The sequence below is a fragment of the Calidris pugnax genome, unplaced genomic scaffold (genome assembly GCF_001431845.1).
Source record: "Calidris pugnax isolate Ruff unplaced genomic scaffold, ASM143184v1 scaffold732, whole genome shotgun sequence".
Taxonomy (NCBI): domain Eukaryota; kingdom Metazoa; phylum Chordata; class Aves; order Charadriiformes; family Scolopacidae; genus Calidris; species Calidris pugnax.
Window position 1 is genome coordinate 47250 of NW_015091531.1, and position 18662 is coordinate 65911.

The following is an 18662-nucleotide window of genomic DNA, read 5'->3' on the forward strand; positions in this document are numbered from 1 at the left end:
GATTTCCTGCCTCTTCGGGTTTCCTGAAACGCATCCCCTCCTCCTGGCAGCTTGAAACTCCCGCAGTGAGATGCTTTGCAAGCTCTCACATTCCTCCCTCCCTCCCTCCCGCTGCTTTGCTGCCTCTCACAAGGTGGTCCTGATCCAGGGCACGCACAGATAAGGCTGCAGCCCCACACTGTCCCTACAGCTGAGTCCAGGGACCTCAAGGGCTTGGCTTCCCACAGCAACCCGCAGTGAGATGCTTTGCAAGCTCTCACATTCCTCCCTCCCTCCCTCCCTCCCTCCCGCTGAAGTAAAGCCTCTCACAAGGTGGTCCTGATCCAGGGCACGCACAGATAAGGCTGCAGCCCCACACTGTCCCTACAGCTGAGTCCAGGGACCTCAAGGGCTTGGCTTCCCACAGCAAACACTAGCCAGCCCACTAAATGCCTGTTCAGTGTCCCAGCTCCTCCTGACAGAGCCTTGTTCCTAGATCACCCTCTAGTTCTCAGCCAACTGCTTCATTTGCAAGACTTTAGGCTTTTCTTCCTGTTTCCTTCCCAGGCCATGGGCTTTCTGAGCCTCTGCATTTTGAAAGGAGCATCAAACTGCTTTGGGTTTCCCCTGGGTGCTGTTTGGCTTCTTTCCTGGTCATCTACTCCTGCAGAAAAGCCATGTGCCCGTGGCTTCTGCCTTTAAAAGCATTTGAGGAGGAGGGGAAAGGGAGCCTGGTCTTCTCTATCAGTGGTTCTCTCAAGTTCTCAGTGCTGCTCTGGGGGTGATTCAAGCGCTGCAGCATCGGGATGCTGGAAACCTGAAGAAATCTAAGCTTATTCAAGGGGGTAGGGGGAGATGGAAACAGTTAAATCACACAAAAGAACCAGTTAATGATTTCCATCCCTTCGCTGGCATCTTTCAGTGTTCGGAAGGGGGTCTGGCTAGCAGCTTTGCCAGCATTTGTAGCTCAAAAAGAGTGTTTTTTCTCTCTGTGCCGGTTTTCATCTGTGTCCCTTTTGGATTCTCCTGACTCCCACAGATGCCAGAGTTTCCAGGGCTCCTGCTGCTGCAAGTCCCTTTGACAGTTTTCCCTTCCTTAGCCGGTGATGGAGTTAGATGATGGAGGGGGGGATGAAGAAGGCACCGTTTGCTCCCCACCCCATCCTTCCCCGACCGGAGGAGAGGCTTTTTCCCGGGATCCAAGTGTTGCAGCAGCACTTGGAAATGGGAGGAAAAGCTGCAGCTTCTGCTCCTCTGAATCCAGGAGAGCGGGGGAACAACTTTGGGTACAGCTCAGGGAGAGATCCAACACATAAATATCTGTGGCTGAGCACTCCTCCAGTCAGCTCCAGATGCAGGAGCAGTATTGTATAACTAGGCTTACGTATTGTTATATATATGGCTTATATATTATTATATATTGTATAATAAGCCGTATTATAATAAGCTTGGATGCTGTGTGTCCAGGTTCTCTCCTCTCAGGTCACTGAGCCCCAGCACCAGGCGCACAGGAACGCATTGTCCCTGTGGTGGTTGTTTGAGCTTCCCTTTGAGGGATGGTGCCTGTTCTGTCCCGGGTGCACCTTCCCCCACAAGGAGCAGTAACTCCTTAGGGTCTCCTGAGTGCCAGAGCCCTGTTTTCCCAGCAGCCAGAGAGCCCTTTGTGTGATACCAGGCTTTCCTATGCCTTTTCCTACTGCAGGAGTGGTGAGGGGGGGAAAGGGTGAGGAGGGAAAAGCCCAAACTTCCCACATCAGGTCAAGTATGAAGGGTGTTTAGAAGCCCTTGAGCACACTGAAGGGGAGGAGAGCAAAGGGAGTGCAGAGGTGAGGCAGGCACCCCAGCTCCCAGTGTCCCAGCATCCTTCCTCAGCCTTCCAGTCCTGGTCTCTGGCTTGAATTCAGTCTGAAGTCCCCATTTGGCCTCCACACTGTCTCATCCTCAGAGATCCTTTGCAGCAGCCCAGACCCTCCACTTGGGCTTGGCACAAGCTGAGGAGTAAGTGTAAGGAATTAGAAAGCTGTAATAGATGTCAGTGGCTTATTGCTATTGCTCAAACCTGCCCTTAAAACTTTAAAAGCCCCTTTGGGTGCATTTTCACAGGTTTACTCCAAGAGGAGCATCTCTGCCAGCCCAAGTCACAGTGGGTGTGTGTTGTGTCCCTCCCAGGAGCCCCCCCAAGTCTCCAGGGTGCCTTGTGGAGTGTATACCTGCACCCTGCATCCTTACAGTCTCCCAAAGGCCCAGGTCTGGTAGCCAAGTTGGCATCCCCCCAGCATGCTGGTGCTGTCCCTGCTCCCCTCAGCTGTGTTTTTGGGGTGTTGGGGTGCCACCAGCTCTGCCCCAGCCTGAACAATGTGGGTCAGCTTGACTGGAGGGTGCTGCCGGCAGGTGGCAGCCTGTGCAGGCAGCACAAGCGGCATAGGCAGGCTCTCGCAGATGTTTAATGGGATTTTATAGCTCTGGGTTTCATCATTGGGAGCTGTTGTCACGGAAACGGAGATCTGCAGAGAGCCCCGTGCATCGGGTGTTAACCCCTTCGGCACCACGATGGCCGAGGGAGAGTGCACAGAGCAGCCTCAGGAAGCTCCTCCGAAAAGGCTGTTGTGAGTGATTTGTGCCTGGAGCTCGCCTCCTCCACCTGGCTTTGCCGAGAGCAGCGGGAATGTGCTCTTTTATTTAGGACTGGAGTTTTAATGGTCTTTTAAAATCTACTGCTGCGCTGTTGGAGGAGAAAGCTCTGCCTTAGAGCACCAAAGGGGGAGCTCGGTCCTCTGCCCAGGTGTCCTGGCCCTCTCATGTTCAAGCTTCCCACACAAACAAGAGGGGACAGCAAGTGGAGATGGGTGCAGGTCTCCCAGGTTCCCGGCTTGTGGGGGGAGGAAATGTCCTACTGGTGCCTTGTCCCAGCACAGCTCATCTCACGCTGTGGCTTGGGCACCTCCCCTGGGTCTGTGGCTGGACAGGAGAGGGCACTGGAGCTGTGCTGCCACTGGAGTGGTGGCAGCACATGTGTCACCCCTTGCACATGGCTCCCTGAAGGGGTGACATCCCTGTTGCTAGGGAGGGCGAGCAACTGAAGCCAGGCTAATCTCCTTAGTGGCCTGAGCACCATCACGAGAGTGAAAGGGAGATTAGAGGGCAGGGTGGCATTAGCAACCCAGGATGCTCATTGGAGAGGAGCAAGGAGACAACGGAGCCAAGCAGAGAGGGAGAAGACCCTGGGGGAGATTAGCAGAAGGGCCTCCGTCGGCAGCAAATAACCCAACAGCTGGGATCTCTGAGGAAGTGAAAGGCTTTAGACAACATGCCCCAAAATCCTGGTGGAGCCATCCCTAACTCCCTCCTCCCCCAGGAGGAAGGTGTTGCCAGGCAGTCTGGGTCCTAATCCTTTCCCTGTCATCCTGAGGGGGGGAGGTGGATGCCTCCCCACTCCCAGTCATACCCGTGGGGCATGAAAACATTCCCTCAAAGCACATACAGAGGGGAGAGAGACCCACTGTATTTTACCTCGAGAGACATAGAGGAACAGGACATGAGGTATTTATTGTCCCTTTCCATGAAACAAGAGGCAAAAGATGCTATTTTCTGTAGCAGAGCGGGGTGAGGGGCTGTTGCTCACAAAGCCTCCGTGAAGGAATCCAGGTGATGGGCTCTGTTCCCTCTTCCTGCCACGTGGGTGTCATGAGGTTCCATTGTTGTAATTGCAGGTGGGCAATGGGACTGGGATGATGGATGCTTTATGGGAAGCTCTGTGGTCGGGCAGCCTGTCCCACCAGAGGAGGGGAGCACGGTGGAGAAGGTGCTGCTCACCGCACTGTACCACCTCTGCTCTTCTTCCTACAGGGAGCTCCAGGACCAGTAAGGGAAGGAAAAAACTGGTGCCTGCTATTACTACTTGGTGTTTGTTCCTTCCTCTCAGCTGTCAAGGAAACCATGGCATGGTTCGCATACCCAGCTGGTATTGCTGCAGTTGCTGACGTGTTGCGTCCCTTTAATCCATATCCAAAATAGCTTCTCCACCCCTCTGTTAGTGTTGGCTGAGACAGCACCTTCCACTCTGCCCTCTCGCCTGCTGTCGGCTGTTCTCCCACCCATGATGACCGAGATGCCAGACTTTCTTAAAATCATAGAATCATAGAATAGTTTGGATTGGAAGGGACCTTGAAAGGTTATCTAGTCCAACCCACCCCCCCCCCTGCCCTGAGTAAGGACATCTTCAACTAGATCAGGTTTCTCAAAGCCCCGTCCTTCAATATTTCCAGGGCATTCGCTGCCTCTCTGGGTAATCAGTTCCAGTGTTTCACTACCCTCAAAGTAAAGAATTTCTTCCTTATACCTAGTCAGAATCTATTCTCTTTCAGTTTAAAACCATTAGCCTGTGTCCTGGTGCAACAGGCCCTACTAAAAAGTCTTCTCCCAGGCTGAAGAAGCAGAATTATACCTTTTGCATGCATGAGTCAACACAGGGCTGTGACGCTTCTGCCACAAAGACAGCGATGGAAAGAGACAAGGGAGATATATGGAGGTACCCCCATGTGCCAGAAGCCACAGGAAAAGAGAGAAAGGGGCTTGTGTCATGCTAGAACCAGAAGGAAGAAAGATCAAGAGGATTTGGAAAAGGAGACAGTGGTGACAGCAGGTTCAGAAATGACCAGGTTTGAGGACAATGTGGAGGAGCTCATGTGCTGCTGGAAGCGTTCCCTGTATGGGAGATTCTGGGGACAGGGTTTGCAATGAGCTCAGGGAGGAAAAGAAAACAGAGAAAACCAGGACCCAAGGTGGGAGTGAGGACACATGGTGCTAAAAGTGGTCACAAGCTGGTGACCAGACCAGAAGAGTGAGGGAGGAAGATCTCTCAGTCAAGCATTTGGAAAAAGAAAACTAGAGTAGAGATGTAGAACAGATGAGGCTACAACTTTTCAGTCTTAAATAAAGGAGGAGGAGGGTCAGGGGAAGCACGGAGAGAAGTCTCCAACTCAATTTCAGCAGCCTTCAGTAGCAGTGGGATCTTTGCTCATATTTACATGCAGAAAGGGGCTGGAGTTTAAAGTAATGGGCTGTACTGCCCTTTGGCCTCAGCAGAGTCCAAGGCTGATGTGTGGTTAGCCTAGCCTGGCCTCTTCATCAGACCCTGATCAGCTCAGTGTTTGCGTGGCAGATGTGTCTTGGTGCTGTTGGATGCGCAGGGTGCCTGTGGTCCTCCACTGGTGACGGGACCGTGGCTGTGAGCAGCAGCAATCCCAAACCTGTAGGTATTGGAGTACTGCATCCAGCTCTAGAGCCCCTAACACCAGTAGGACATGGACCGAGACCTTATAGTAGCTTTCCAGTATCTGAAATGGTCCTTCAAGAAAGGTGGAGAGGGACCTTTTATAAGAGCATGTAGTGATAGCAGAAGGAGTAATGGCTTCAAACTGAAAGACGGGAGATGTAGATGAGATCTTGGGAAGAAATTCTTCGCTGTGAGGGTGGTGAGATCTTGGCCCAGGTTGCCCAGAGAAGCTGTGGCTGCCCCATCCCTGGAGGGGTTCAAGGCCAGGTTGGAGGGGGCTTGGAGCAACCTGGTGTGGTGGGAGGTGTCCCTGCCCATGGCAGGGGGTAGGACTGTGTGGTCTTTAAGGTCCCTTCCAACCCAAACCATTCTATGTATGACCACGGCCCCACATGTGCTCCTGTACACTGCCTCAGCTGCTGGTGACGGTGTGCCCCATGTCCCATTGACATCTCCCCAACTTGGTTTCATCCCTCTGGCTCTTTCCCAGAGGAACACCGTGTGCTCTGGTCTCAGGAAACTCTCCTGCTGCAATCAAAACCCCAGGGAGATGCTTGCTGCCTTCACAGACGTTTCAGCCCTAGCTTCCCTTGGAGGGGGAGGATTTCCCTTTCCACACCTGCAAAAACAAGGGGCTCTGACTCACCGCCTATGGGGTGCAAGGGCCAGGAAGGCTCCTTTTATGGGGGTAGGAGCCGGGGGGGTCCCAGGTATGTGAGCCTGGACTCTGCCTCTCACCCAGGGATATCCTTCCTCTGCTCTCTGGGTTTCCCCCCTTTTTTTCACTCTTTGCACGCTCAGCTTTTGCTTTACCTATTATACTGCCTTTATCTCAACCCTTACCCTTCCAGTTCTGCCCCTGATCCCACTGGGGGGAGGGAGGCAGTCAGCAAGCAGCCGTGTGGGGCTGAGCTGCCCACTGGGGTTCACCCACATCAAGTCCCAAGCCTCTACTGGTTCTGGAATTGCCACGTGGTGCCCCAAAAACATGTGTTTGCAGAGGATCCTGCCAGACCCAGCGCTTCTCTGAGTCATCCTCCCCATGAACCTCCTGTCTGATGTGGTCCCCAGGACCTCTCCTGGTGGGATGCATTGTTCTCCTCCATCACCAGTTGTCAGGACACGTCTCCATCCCCCCTTATGGCTGCCGAGGAAGAAGGGAGCTCAGCGTGTGAGTCCTGTCAGCTCTGATCCCCAACTCCTGTCCTGTCTGGGCAGCTGTGTCTATTCAGCCACAAGTAGCTCTCTCCCCAGACCATAAAGAAATGGGAAAAGCTACTGGGCCTCTGCTTAAGAGCTTAAAGGACCTGTTGTGGGGGACCAAGGTCAGCGAAAGGGGAGAGCTGCAACCAGCTCAATGAGAAAGGCATGTAGACCATGGCAGGCCATGTACACAATAGCTCAGTGTCCCCCTCCAGCCTGGCTCAGGCCTTGTCCTACCCTCAGAGCATCAGCTGGGTGATTCAGAGCTGGTTTGTGGTTGAAGTGACTCAAATGGTGTCCTTTTCTGTTGCCTTGACGTCAGGCGTGTGCCATCTGCACCCCACCACACAGCAAAGTTCACTTTCAGGCAGAAAATCAAACACAAATTCATTGCTGCTGGCCTGGGCATCCAAAGGAAAGAGAGAAAGGGTTCAACTGGATGTGAGGGACCTCCATTCCTCAGGATGAACCTGTGGTACACAGAGCAGATCCCTTGTCGTAGAATCATAGAATGGTTTGGGTTGAAAGGGAACCTTAAAGATCATCCAGTCCCACACCCTGCCCTGGGCAGGGACACCTCCCACCACACCAGGTTGCTCCAAGCCCCCTCCAACCTGCCCTTGAACCCCTCCAGTGATGGGGCAGCCACAGCTTCTCTGGGTAACCTGGGCCAGAGTCTCATCACCCTCACAGCGAAAAATTTCTTCCTGAGATCTCATCTAAATCTCCCCTCTAATGGATTAAAACTGTTTCCTCTCATCCTATGGCTCCCCTCCTTGAAGAAGAGCCCCTCCCTATCTCTCCTGTAGGCTCCCTTTAGGGACTGGAAGGGGCTCTAAGGTCTCCCTGAGAGACCTTGTCCCATAGCTCAGGCTGTTGCCTGGTTTGTGGGAGGGAAGAAGATGCTCGTATTTAACCCAGGTGGTGCTGACCCCAAACCAAGCAGGGGTTAAGTTGCAGCTTTTGCAGATGGGTGCAATCACATCTGGGCAGGCAAAAATCTGCGTATCATGGATCTACGTATCCTATCATGGATAGGAGGCAGCAATCTCTGAGTCTTCCTGAAATGTTTTGCCAGTCCTCTGTAAAGCCACTGCAATCCCAAATTGGATCTGCTGGGGATCACCAAAAAACAATGTGTCTTTTCACATTTTCCAGCCTGGCAAGCCCTTGTTCAAGCCATAAGTGCTCATTGCTCGAACACCATTAGTGTAGCTCGAGTGACACACTGCTGTTGAAGATGGCTTAAGGAAGAAGTTGATAAAGCCCACCTGGATTTCCAAAGGGGTTTCCTGCACTCTTTTCAGGGTCTCCTAAAGCAGCCAAGCTCCCATGGGGTGATTAAACCTGCTATTTAACAGGCTAAAAGGCAGGAAACAAAATCCATCAGGAAGACTGTGAATAGAAGAATATTTCTGACTATTTCAGTAGTAAAAGACTAATGAAGAGCTGCAGAAGGACCTTGCCTGGATGCTCAGTGGCTTACAGCATTTCAAAGTCTTGTCCCTTGTGCCTTTTCCTTTTTATCTCTGTGGGCAGGGGGATGTTCTGAGCTGATTGTAGCAACTTGCAGCAAAACACGGGGTGTAGGGGATGTCTGTGGCAATGTCAGCCCAGTGCTCTGCAGTAGTTAAAACCCCAAATCTCCATCTGAGACCTAGGAAATCCTGGGAAAGGAAGGAAAGGGAAGAAAAACAACCATAGCAGTGGCTTTTTCTGTTGTTGTTTTAAATGTGTTGTGCTGCCCACAGTTCTGGTTCCCCTGCCTGAGGAGGGACATCATAAACCAGATAAGGCACAGAGGGAGGCAACAAGGATGACTGGGTAGACCTGGGGCTGCTTAATCCAGAAAAGGGGCATGAAGGAGATATATGAAATTATAAACTGGAGATGTGTCTCTTCCACAAGAGCTTGAATGAAGTCAGGGAGGAGGTGGGGGCTTAAATGCCAAGCTGTAATTTCACAGCCCTCCCCTTTACAGGATGCTGCAGATGCCTACGGTTTACGCGGGTTAAAAAAAGCAACGGAATACATTTTTGGAAGAGAAAGGTGGGAGGATGTGAGAAAATTCACTGGTGGAGGAAGATGAGAGAGTGTCAGTGGGGGCGTGAAGGAATATTTGGGACCTGTGAGGAGCGGAGGTGGAGGGAGGGAGGGAGCCGTCTGCTGGGTTCGTGCTGTGTGTTGGGAAGGGGGTTGTTCCTGGGGATAGACAGGCTGCAGGAGGAGGATGGATTTGTCCGAGGGAAGCGAGAAGCTGCTGCTGCGGGTTGGGGCTCAGGAGAGGAATCAGGGGATGGAGGGGAGCCTGGGCACAGGGCGAGGGGCTGGGGGGAGAGGGGCTGCTGGATCAGAGGAGGGTTTGCAGAGGAAGGAGGACAAGAGGTGCATTGAGTACAGGCTCCTGCTTTCTTTCAGCTCTCTCTAGCCATGCTACAGTCCAGCTGGCAGCTGCGGGGTGGGGGGGGGGACGGACATCTCTCATCCCTCCCCTCCTTTCTGCTCTAGCCCCGGGGGGATCAGCACACAAAGCCTGGCAGCTCTGAATGCTCCCTGTGTTGTCTGCTCGAACCAAATGCTTCATCCTCACTCAGATGCTTCATCCTCACTCTTTGTGAGACTGAGATGGGGGAGCAGCTCTGGTAGAACCCAGCAGCAGTCTTAGACCACCCAGAGGGGTTGATCCAGCAGCAGCACCCACACAGGATCTGCACACAGGGGTCCAGCACCAAAAAATGCCCACCCTGCGCAGGGAACATCTTGCTGGAAGACCTGGAGAGGAAGGGAGATGGTTGATGCCAGGATTTGGAGGCCATTGGTCCCTTCTGTCCAGGGTCTATGTGTGATCAGACCTGCTGTGCACAACAGAAGTGTTGTGTGCATCTCCCATGCACAGCCCACCTTTCTCTTGCTTTTCTGGGTTGGGGGGTGGAGGGGTGAGGGGTGGACCCATAAGTGGATCCATAATGTCTCCTGCCTGCTGTGTCACTGGTGAAGTGGACACCCCGTGGGGCTGTGGCTGGGAGAGGGGCTGGGAGAAGCTGATACAGCAAGGAGAGGTGAGGGGTTGTTTCAGGGGTGCTTCAGGGCATGGAGAGGGGTGCTGGGTTTGCAACAGTTATTTAGCAGAGTCTCCAAAAGGCTTTTAAATTCTGTACAGGAGCCTATAATTTGACTCTGCGCAGTTTCGTGTGCCTGCCATTTGTGTTTCAGGAGCTAGGGTGAGAGCACGAAAGGTTTTCAGTCCTGAAAGAGTTAATTTCTTATGCCGGCAGCGCCTGGGCAGTAATTCAGCTGCTGCTTTATATTCCTGAGCACATCTCCTCCCTTCTGCCCCTCCCCTCCCCATCATAAAAAAATGCATCTTCCGAGGCACTCAAGGCAGGAGCCTGTGCCTGCAGCACCGGTGCCTGCCCCAGCGTGCCCTCCCCACGGCTGTGCTGGTGCTGGTGCTCAACTGGCCACACTTGCCCCCATGCCATCCTCCACTGAATGTCCCGGTGCCCGGAGATTGCTCTGATTCGGGGACGCTGGCTTGAATGTGGTGTCACGAGCTGGATGAGCTCAGGCTTTAAGCTGTCAAGGCTTCTTAAGGGTAAGGGCTGTCTGGGCCTCGTTACTGGGACACCAGCGATGGTGGAAGGCAATGCTGGGCTTAAATGGATGAGGCCAAAGAGCAGAGCGTGGGGGCACTCAGAGGGCTGTAATCCCCTGGGAGAGCCTGGCACTACTGCTGTCCTCTCCCATGGTGTGTACTGGGGCCTCCTAAGGAGGTTGTATCCCGAGGTGTGGACTCCCTTTTGGGTCACGGTGTTGCCCATCAGGGAGTTACACCTCCTCTCTGGAGTTGGGGTGAAGACAGGTGGAAGCCTGAACCTTTAATATGACATATTTTTCAGCCCTGGACCCTGTGGTGGGAGCTTCTCTGTCCCCTGGTGTCCTGAGGTCAGGTAGCTCCTCCAGCCCAGGCAGCTGCTGTCCCTGGGGAGGGTGGTCAGTACCAGAGCTGGCCCTGGAGGTGCTTCTCCTGAGTATTTTTAACAACAGCTTGTCTTCAGAAGCAAGCAGGACCAACAAAGCTGGGGAGAAGACAAGAGATGGAGGCATCCTTGAGGAGAGCACCAGCTGCTCGAGCTAGATGTTGCCTCTGGACAAAGGCAGAAAATGCTGGACCTGTAAGAACTTTAGGTAAGTAAAACAAGGATCTGTTCATGGCTATGAAGGGTGGTTTATTCTTCTTCATGCTCTCGGGGCTGTTTGTGGCAGTTTTGTGTCATTCTAGCTCTCCTGGCCGATCTTTGGTTGTCCCCTGTAGACAACTGAAGGGTCCAAGTCTTCAGCTGAGTGGAGGGGACATAGTCTGAAGTTCTCCTGGTGGAGCAGACTGGGCAGAAAGGCCACAACCCCCTCCCCCGCCTCAGTGTTGGTGTGCCAAAGCAGGGACCCCAGGTCTTGTCTTGCAGGGTGCTGGCTCTTAGTGCCACAGTTTACAGTGGGAATGGCTCTGCCCCAACTTGTGGCTTCCAGGTGTTGTTTTCTTGTTCTAATTTAACATACTTATAAAATTGAAGTAACGGAGTGATGCGTAACATCCCAGCATCATCTGGGAACTGCACACAGCTTGGCTGCTGTTGCATCCCTGCAGGAGGAAGCAGGCTGATCCCAGCCCAGGTTCTGGAATCTACTGGGAACTAGGAGTACCAGGAGGGTTGAGAAGGAAATGGGGTGGCTGGGAATGCTCTTGGGGAGCAGGCAGTTGGCACCCTCCCATCTGGGAGAACCATTCAGGAAGTGGTGAACCAGCAGAGGGGGTGCAGCAGGGCCTGGGGTCACCCAGCACAGGGTAGGCTCTTTTCTGTAGGAGCCTGTGCCTGCCCACGTGCTATTGGGAGCACTGGTCCCTTCTGGGGTCATGCTGAGCCTTTGCAGCTTTTGGTTGTAATGTACTTTTATGTTCAATAATAATACAATTCCATTTTTCGTAGCATTTCGAGTGTTCCTGGGGCATGTTAAAAAAGCTGGGAGAGCTGAGGAGAGCTTGTGTCCCTGTGCCAGCTCAGCCTGGCAGCCCCGTGTGGCACATGGCATGGCCACCAGTCCCCTCACGGTGGCGACGGTGCTCAGCGGGGCTCTTTGTGCAGGGCACGATGCCATCTCCCTGCTTCAGGTGTTCTTCATGTCTGTTCTCTTGCTCCCATCCCAGGTTGGGCTCCGGGACGCAAACCCAGTGGGGCATGAACCGGAGGGAATAACAGCGAGTGAGCGGCCACAGATGGGCTTGTGGGACAAGGTAGGGACATCCTCCCGCAGGGGAGGTTTGTGCTTGAAAGAGAAAAATCCTGGTTGTAGGAGGGGAGAAGAATTTCTTCGGTTCAGCCTCGGGTTGGGCAGGATGGTCTAGGGACTCCCCGCACCCAAACATGGGTGAACCAGGAACCAGGCTTGACCCCTTCCCCTGCCACCCACCAGCCATGAGGGAGTGAAAAAAGGGCAGGTGGGACAATTCAGGCATCAGTCCCTCTGCCCTGTTGATGGCCGGGGCATCTCAGGGCTCCTTGCAGGGCTGAGAGCTGCATTACCCTCGCAGCAGGGTGGTGGCGGCCTCTGCCAAATGCTTTTAGCAGCCCTGGAAAGCTGCAAAATGAAAGAGAAATGAGGATACGTGAGCTGCACCCAGGCCAGCCTGGAGCCTTGCCCAAGAGCTTTTATTTTCTGGTAACAGTTCCTTTGATATAAAGCCTTTTTTCATGGCTTTGCAGCTGTGGGCCAGTGACGCTCTGGTAGCATCGCGTTACCATGACAGTTTTTATATACAAAAGATGGAGAAATAAACATTAATTTTGGTACAAAAATGTAATCTTGACTTTCTCTGCCTTCATATCGTAACTTTGGTGGTGGGGAGGTGAACTGAGCAGGGACCTTGTCCGGGTTGAGGGGACCTGCTGGAGCAGTTTCGCAGCTGCCTGCGATGGGCTGGACGCTGCTGTTGCGTCCCAGGAGGACACTGAAAATGCTGTTCCCTGCACAGAAAATTCATGTTTGCAAACCTGGTCTGGTCCCTGGGAGCCCAGATGTGCAGTGGGCTCTGGTGATGGAGGTGTTTCCCCTGCCTAAATGTCACCCAGGCTGAAAGCTGGGCAGGTGGGACATTGGTGAGGACACAGCAGTGGTCCTTCTGGTGACACCCCCCCCAACCCAGGAGGGGTCCTCCTGCCCTGCTCTTGCATGAGCAGGACCAACCTGGCCACCGGCTTAGTTTAGAGGTCAGCCCAGCCAGAAATCGGCCAGGCTGCAGCTCCCTACTGCTCTGCTGGGATGAAGGATGCTTTCACCCAGATGGCCGCTTCAGAGGGACAAATGCTTTGCCATGTGCTGGTGGCCCTGGCTTGGTCCAGGGAGAGTTTGTCCTTGTGACACTGTTCTGTGCATGGGGCTGGAACCGAGGGTGAAGGGCCACATCCTTCACATGTGGACAATGGAGCCTGGGCTGTGTTCCTTGTCCTGGGACTGAGCACACGTTGCAGCAGCTGAAGTCCTGTTGGCATCTCATGGTAGGTACATCATGAGGCGTCCAAATCCACCCCCATGGTCAGCCCCATCCCCTCCTGCTCAGGGCATTCTGCCTTCACCCCCTGCCTGTGCTGGGGAGCAGCCCCTGCTCCCCTCCCTGCCACCCTGGGTTTAGAAATGTGGTTGTGGGACATCACCAAGGCGTTCCTCAATATCCCCCAGAGCTGCTCCATTCCCTCCTGCTGCAGTGAGCTGCCACCAGCATCTCCTCCTCATCCTCGGTCCTCTTCCCCTCCTTCCCAGTCCCCCCACAGGCACAGTCTTGGGGGGATGTGGCTGTCAGCCAGGCCTGTGTCCCAAAATATCCCTGCCTCTCCTCCAGTCCCCTTTCCACTTGGAGGTGTCCCCATTGCTGTGGTGGACATGAGATGGAGCCAGCCAGCTGGAGTTGGCTCCATGGGGCTTTTGGGAGCTTGTCTCTGCAGGCATGGACACAGGGGACTGCTGGGATAATTTAGAAATGAGGACGGAGACCTGATTATTGCCCTAGTTTGTGTCAAATCTCTGCTCTTCCTTTCTTTTTCTTTTTTTTTAAACAGCCTTTTGGTGAGCTCCTCAATGACAAGTTGCTAATTGGGGAGCGGGAGGCCCTGAACTGGGGTAGTGGGACAGGGAGCAGGGTCTCCTGGGACACCACATGGCTCAACGCCACCCGCATTGTCCTGCTGAAATGGGAAAAGAGGAGCCGTGATAAAATAATTGTCTAAACCTGGCACTGGGCCTGCACAGAGGGACCAGGGTGATGGAGGAAAGCCAGGAAGGGGTGGCCTCAGAGAGGCCACGGGGCTGGTACTCAGTGGTGGGGACACCCTAAAGCACTGCAGGCTCCAGAAGGGACATTGTGAACTTCAGTGGGGAGAAGTGCCATATTGTCATGGGGTGCTGCAGCAGTTGGAGGAGGTGTCTGGTTTCTAACAACATGAGGCACCCACCAGTATCTTGCAGAGCAGGGGCCTCCACATTTTTTAATTCCCTCTCCCTCCACCCAGTATATTTATTGATATTTAAATTACCTACATGTACTACTGGGCTAACGCATACACTGCAAAGCACAAATTAAACCAGAAATTTTAAAAGGATGGGGTAGAGATGAAAAAAGTGCTATTTTTAAAGTATTTTTTAAATTTATTAACAGTACAAAAATATTTTCTTCCCGCAGCCCACCGGGCTATCTCATACACACCACTTTGGGGACCATGGGGTCTGAGGGAACCAGTCTGGCCCCTACTCATCTAGAACCCATGGGAGTCCCCCATGCCTCTACTTCCCCCCCCTCCCCGGATGCTGCCCCACATAAAGGAGCTTTGTCTGCCACTTCCTTTTCCTCTTCTCCCGTCTGGCCACTCTCCCTCCCTGGCACCCATCCCATCTCCCTCTACAGAGCCAGGACCCTCCTTCTCTATTTATCTCTGGAGAGGGGGCCCAAGCCCCTATCTTGCCCCATTGCAGATTGTGGGGACCCCCCCTGGCTGTGCCTTGGTCCAGACTGATGGGGAGAAGGAGGATCCATATTCTGGGGACCAATCATGCAGCTGTCACTGGGGCGAATGGTGGGGGCTGTTCCCCAAAGCTCTCTGGAGCTGGGGTGGCACTGGGGGAGGCCCGTTCCCTCCAACACTGCATGTCTTCACCAGCTGCTTTCCGTTCCCTGTGCCAGCAGGGCTGTGTCACTTGGGGTTCATCCAGGAGGGCACCCCCCAAAGCCCAGGTGTCCTGAGCCCTGTGGGAGAGGAGGGAAGGTCCTGTGTCTCTGCTCCCCAGCCCCAAAGTGGCAGCAGCTTCCAGACCTTGGCCAGAGGGATGTGCCTGGCACCATGCCACCCATGTCCCTGTCTCCTGCAAGGGGGAAATGCCCCAACTTGGCCATCTCCAGTGCCCTTCCTGCTCCCAGCTGCCCTGGCAAAGCCCTGGGTGGTTTGGCTCAGCAGCACTGCCCATTCATGTGGAGAGGGTGCCAAAAACCTCCTCCCCACACCAGGCAGGGCCCCTTTTGGCATGTGCTGAAGGTAGAAGGGCCAGGCAGGCAGCACTGGGCATGGGCAGCCCCTGCCTATTGTGGTGCACGCTGCCGGAGGCACATTTTGGCTATGAGTGGGTTTTTTGACTTTATTTTTCAGCTGGGGGTTTCCCAAAGTGCTGCCTCTGCCCAAAGTCCCTGGGGGCTGATGGGGGCTGGGGGCATCCATGAGGGAATTAGCCCTGCCTGGCTGTGTGCCCCCAGGGACACCCTGGCTGGGTTGGGGGGGGGCAGCACTGGTTCCAGGGCAGCAGAGGGGGGTTTCTGACTGCAGAGGCAGCATCAGACCCAGGGACTGAGCACATGGGCTGGCTCCTCCACCAGCAGCTTGGTGACAGTGACAGTGACTCTGGCAGGACCCACCCACAGCATTGCAGGTGTCCCAGCAAGTCCCAGCAGAGCGTGTGGGCTCCTGGGGGGACAGCAGTGGCCCCACAGAGCTGGGGCCCCTCCAGCCGCACCATGGACTGACAGCAGTGCCTGCAGCATCTCCCCACTCCACCCAGTTTGCCTTTGTCCCGCCTGGCACCTTCTCCTTTCCCTCTCTGCCCTCCCCTCTCCCTGGCTCCATGACTTCAGGTCTTGGCTGCCACCGCCGCCGGCTCCCTGGGACAGAGCTCCTCTTGCTCCTGGCCACCAGTCCAGCTGGGGTGAGAGCTCTGCTGTGTCTGCCCCGTGGGGAAGGATGGACAGACAGACAGCAAGAGCTCCAAGCATCTCACCCAACTGCATGGCAGAGGCCACTGTGGGGTCACGCTGGCTTCAAAAGGGCAAAGTATCCCATCACATCCTATTTTGCCTGGAGAAGTGGCCAAGGGCTGGCCCTGCTCCTTTGTGTGATGGATGAGTTCTTGGCAGCCACCAAACCCCGGCGGGACTGGTAAAGGGCAGGCAGTGCCCTCCCTCCACCCTCTCCTTCACCTCAGTCACAAGGTTTCAGCCAGCAAAAGGCAAATTTTATTCCATCTTCGCACACTGGGCTTAAACTCTTAAAAATAAAAAAAAAAGAAAAGAAAGAAGCAACACCAAAACCAAAATAAATCAAAGTGTTGGGAAGTGGATTTATGGAGCAGGAAGGGACACAGGAGATGGTGAAACACCTCTCATTCCCACCCGGGAATGTGGGGCTGTGAGAGGAGGCAGCTGTGTCAAGGAGAAATAAAATCCCAGGGGGTGTTACAGTGTGGGGCTGGAGGGGAGACGGGGCAGAGGGGTGGGGGCTGCGGGAAGGGCTTTTCCACCACACCACTGGGCTACGGACACCCACTCTCTTTGCTTGCCCTATTTGCATCCGCTGCCCCAGTGGGTCCCTTTTAGACCTTTTTTATCCCAAGCACTAAGATTTCTAAGTGTTTTTTGACAGCATAGGCCGCCCTCCCTGCTGATGTGTTTATAGGAGGAGAAGCTCCCCCCCCACCGGCCACCAGCTCCCCGGGGTTTTCTTCTGCTTGGGACAGGCTCAAAATACATCTGCAGGCTCTTGGCACGGAATTCACAGAGCCCTATTTAACCCCGCAGCTGCCAGTGTCTGTGTCAGACCTCCTGACAGCCTCTGGGGACCCCAAAGCAGCAGGCAAGAAGGAGCTGTGTGAAAACTCAGCTTTTTTGGTGATTTTTTTTCACCCCTGCTCTTTGCTGGGTGAGGTCATGGCTGGAGGAGCTGCGTTATGGGACTTGGCCCATGACCACAGCCTGATGCCAAGGAGCACGTCAGTGGGCAGGATGCCACCTCCCCACCCTGCCCTCCCCAGGGCCGAGCGACAACAGGTCAGCTCAGCTCGCAAATCCAGGGGAAACGGAGTTTGCTCGAGTCTGTTTTTGTTGTTGATGATGTTTTGCCTTGATTTCCAAGGTCAACTGGCCAAAAGAAGTGACTGCTGTGAACAAGGGCCCTGGAAGCTGGTGATGCGGGGCTGTTCCTGCCCACAGCACCCACAGGGCCCAGCCCCCCAGGACCCCGGCAGTGAGTTGGAGACAATCCCTGAGGGAACAATGAAGGGTCGAGCCCTAATGTGACCTGTTCCTGCACCACCAAGGGCTTCCAGCTCAGCTGCCTCTGGAGAAGCCCAGGGCTCCTCTCGTCCCATGCCATGGATGTAGCTGGGAGGCTGGGGGGACAAGGGACAGCAGGACGGGGGGAAGAGGCACTGACCTGCCCTCAGTGAGGGGGGTAAGAAGGAGATGGAGGAAGAGGAGGAGCAGAGCAAAGCAGCAGCAGGAGGGCACCAGGGTGAAGGAGAATACTCCTTCTGGCTGTTGAGGGATGTTCAGAACAACCCAGTATGGATCCTCACCTACCTGATACCACAGCCCAGACCCAAGGTCCCCCTCTGCTCACTGGTTGGGCCACCTCAAAGTTTGCTGGTGAATACACACACACCCCACTCACACAGCTGGTTTTGGGGTGGGATACAGCCACTCACCCCCCCACTAGCAGCCAGCACCAGGCACAGAGGTTTTCACCCGTGGGCCCACTCCAGCCACAGAGCCCCTCACGCTCTGCCATGGCTGGAGATGAAAGATACCTCCACGCACCCCCACTCACTCCTCCCATCCCACATCCTGGATCATCCCCTCCTTTCCAAGGTCAAGTTGCCCTTCCTGGGAGCAATGCCTCTAATCTCCTGATGGCCACTCAGCCTGAGTGGCTGCTGGGTCTGGGTCCTGTCACCCTCTTTGCGTCCCTTTTGTCAGGGCTGTGGCTCAGGCTCTGTTTATGTTGGCCTCCCTTTTCTCATCTCCTCAGCTCAGGAAGTCTTCCCTCAGCTAACCATGCTGCAATGAACATGTTCCCATTCCCGCGTGTCCCAGCTAATTAGCACGGCTGACCGAGTTCCCTTCATCAGTGTTAATTGGCCAGGTTTGTGTCTCTGTGCCTTTCCCATTCTGGTGTTTTCAGTGTCCTTGGGTGGTTTTAGTGCAACAGAGAGGAGAAATAAAATGAAATGATTACACATCCCCTCACTGCATATATCCTTACACTGACACCAGCAGCCAGGAACTTGGGGACATCCTGTGGTGCTCAGGGCACCAGGGAGGCTGTGAGTTCCTGAGGCCAGACCCGCAGCTCTGCAAAGCCTCTTTGGTCCTCACTAGTGGTGGCCATCACCCAGCTGGGGGACCCACAGCCTGACCATCCCCTCTTTCCCCACCCACAGCCCCCATCACCCAGCTCCAGGCGTCTGGTGGCATCACTGGCAAAGGAGGAGACAATGTCTGGTGCCCTGGGACCATATCACCCAGGGTGGGGCGGGTGCTGGGGACATCCTGTGGGTGGCACCTGGATGTGCTCAGCCCTGCTGCCCCTTAGCAGTGGGACAATGTGATTGATCCCCATTGTTGTGCCCCTAGAGCTGCCCCTAATGCCTCCAAAGTGTGAGGGGCTGTGGCCTGGGGGCTGGGGGCAGAGGGCATGGTGTGACAGGGGCCCCCACAACACCAGACCCTTGCCCTATCACTGCAATGACCCCCGTGCCTTCCCCTGTGCTTCAGGACCAAAGGGGGATGCTCTGGTGGGGACTCCCATGTGGATGCATGTGAGTGTGCATGTGCATGCATGTGTGTGTGACCAGGGCTGTCCCCATGGGCACAGGGAGGGGAGGAAAGCTGGCTTTGTGG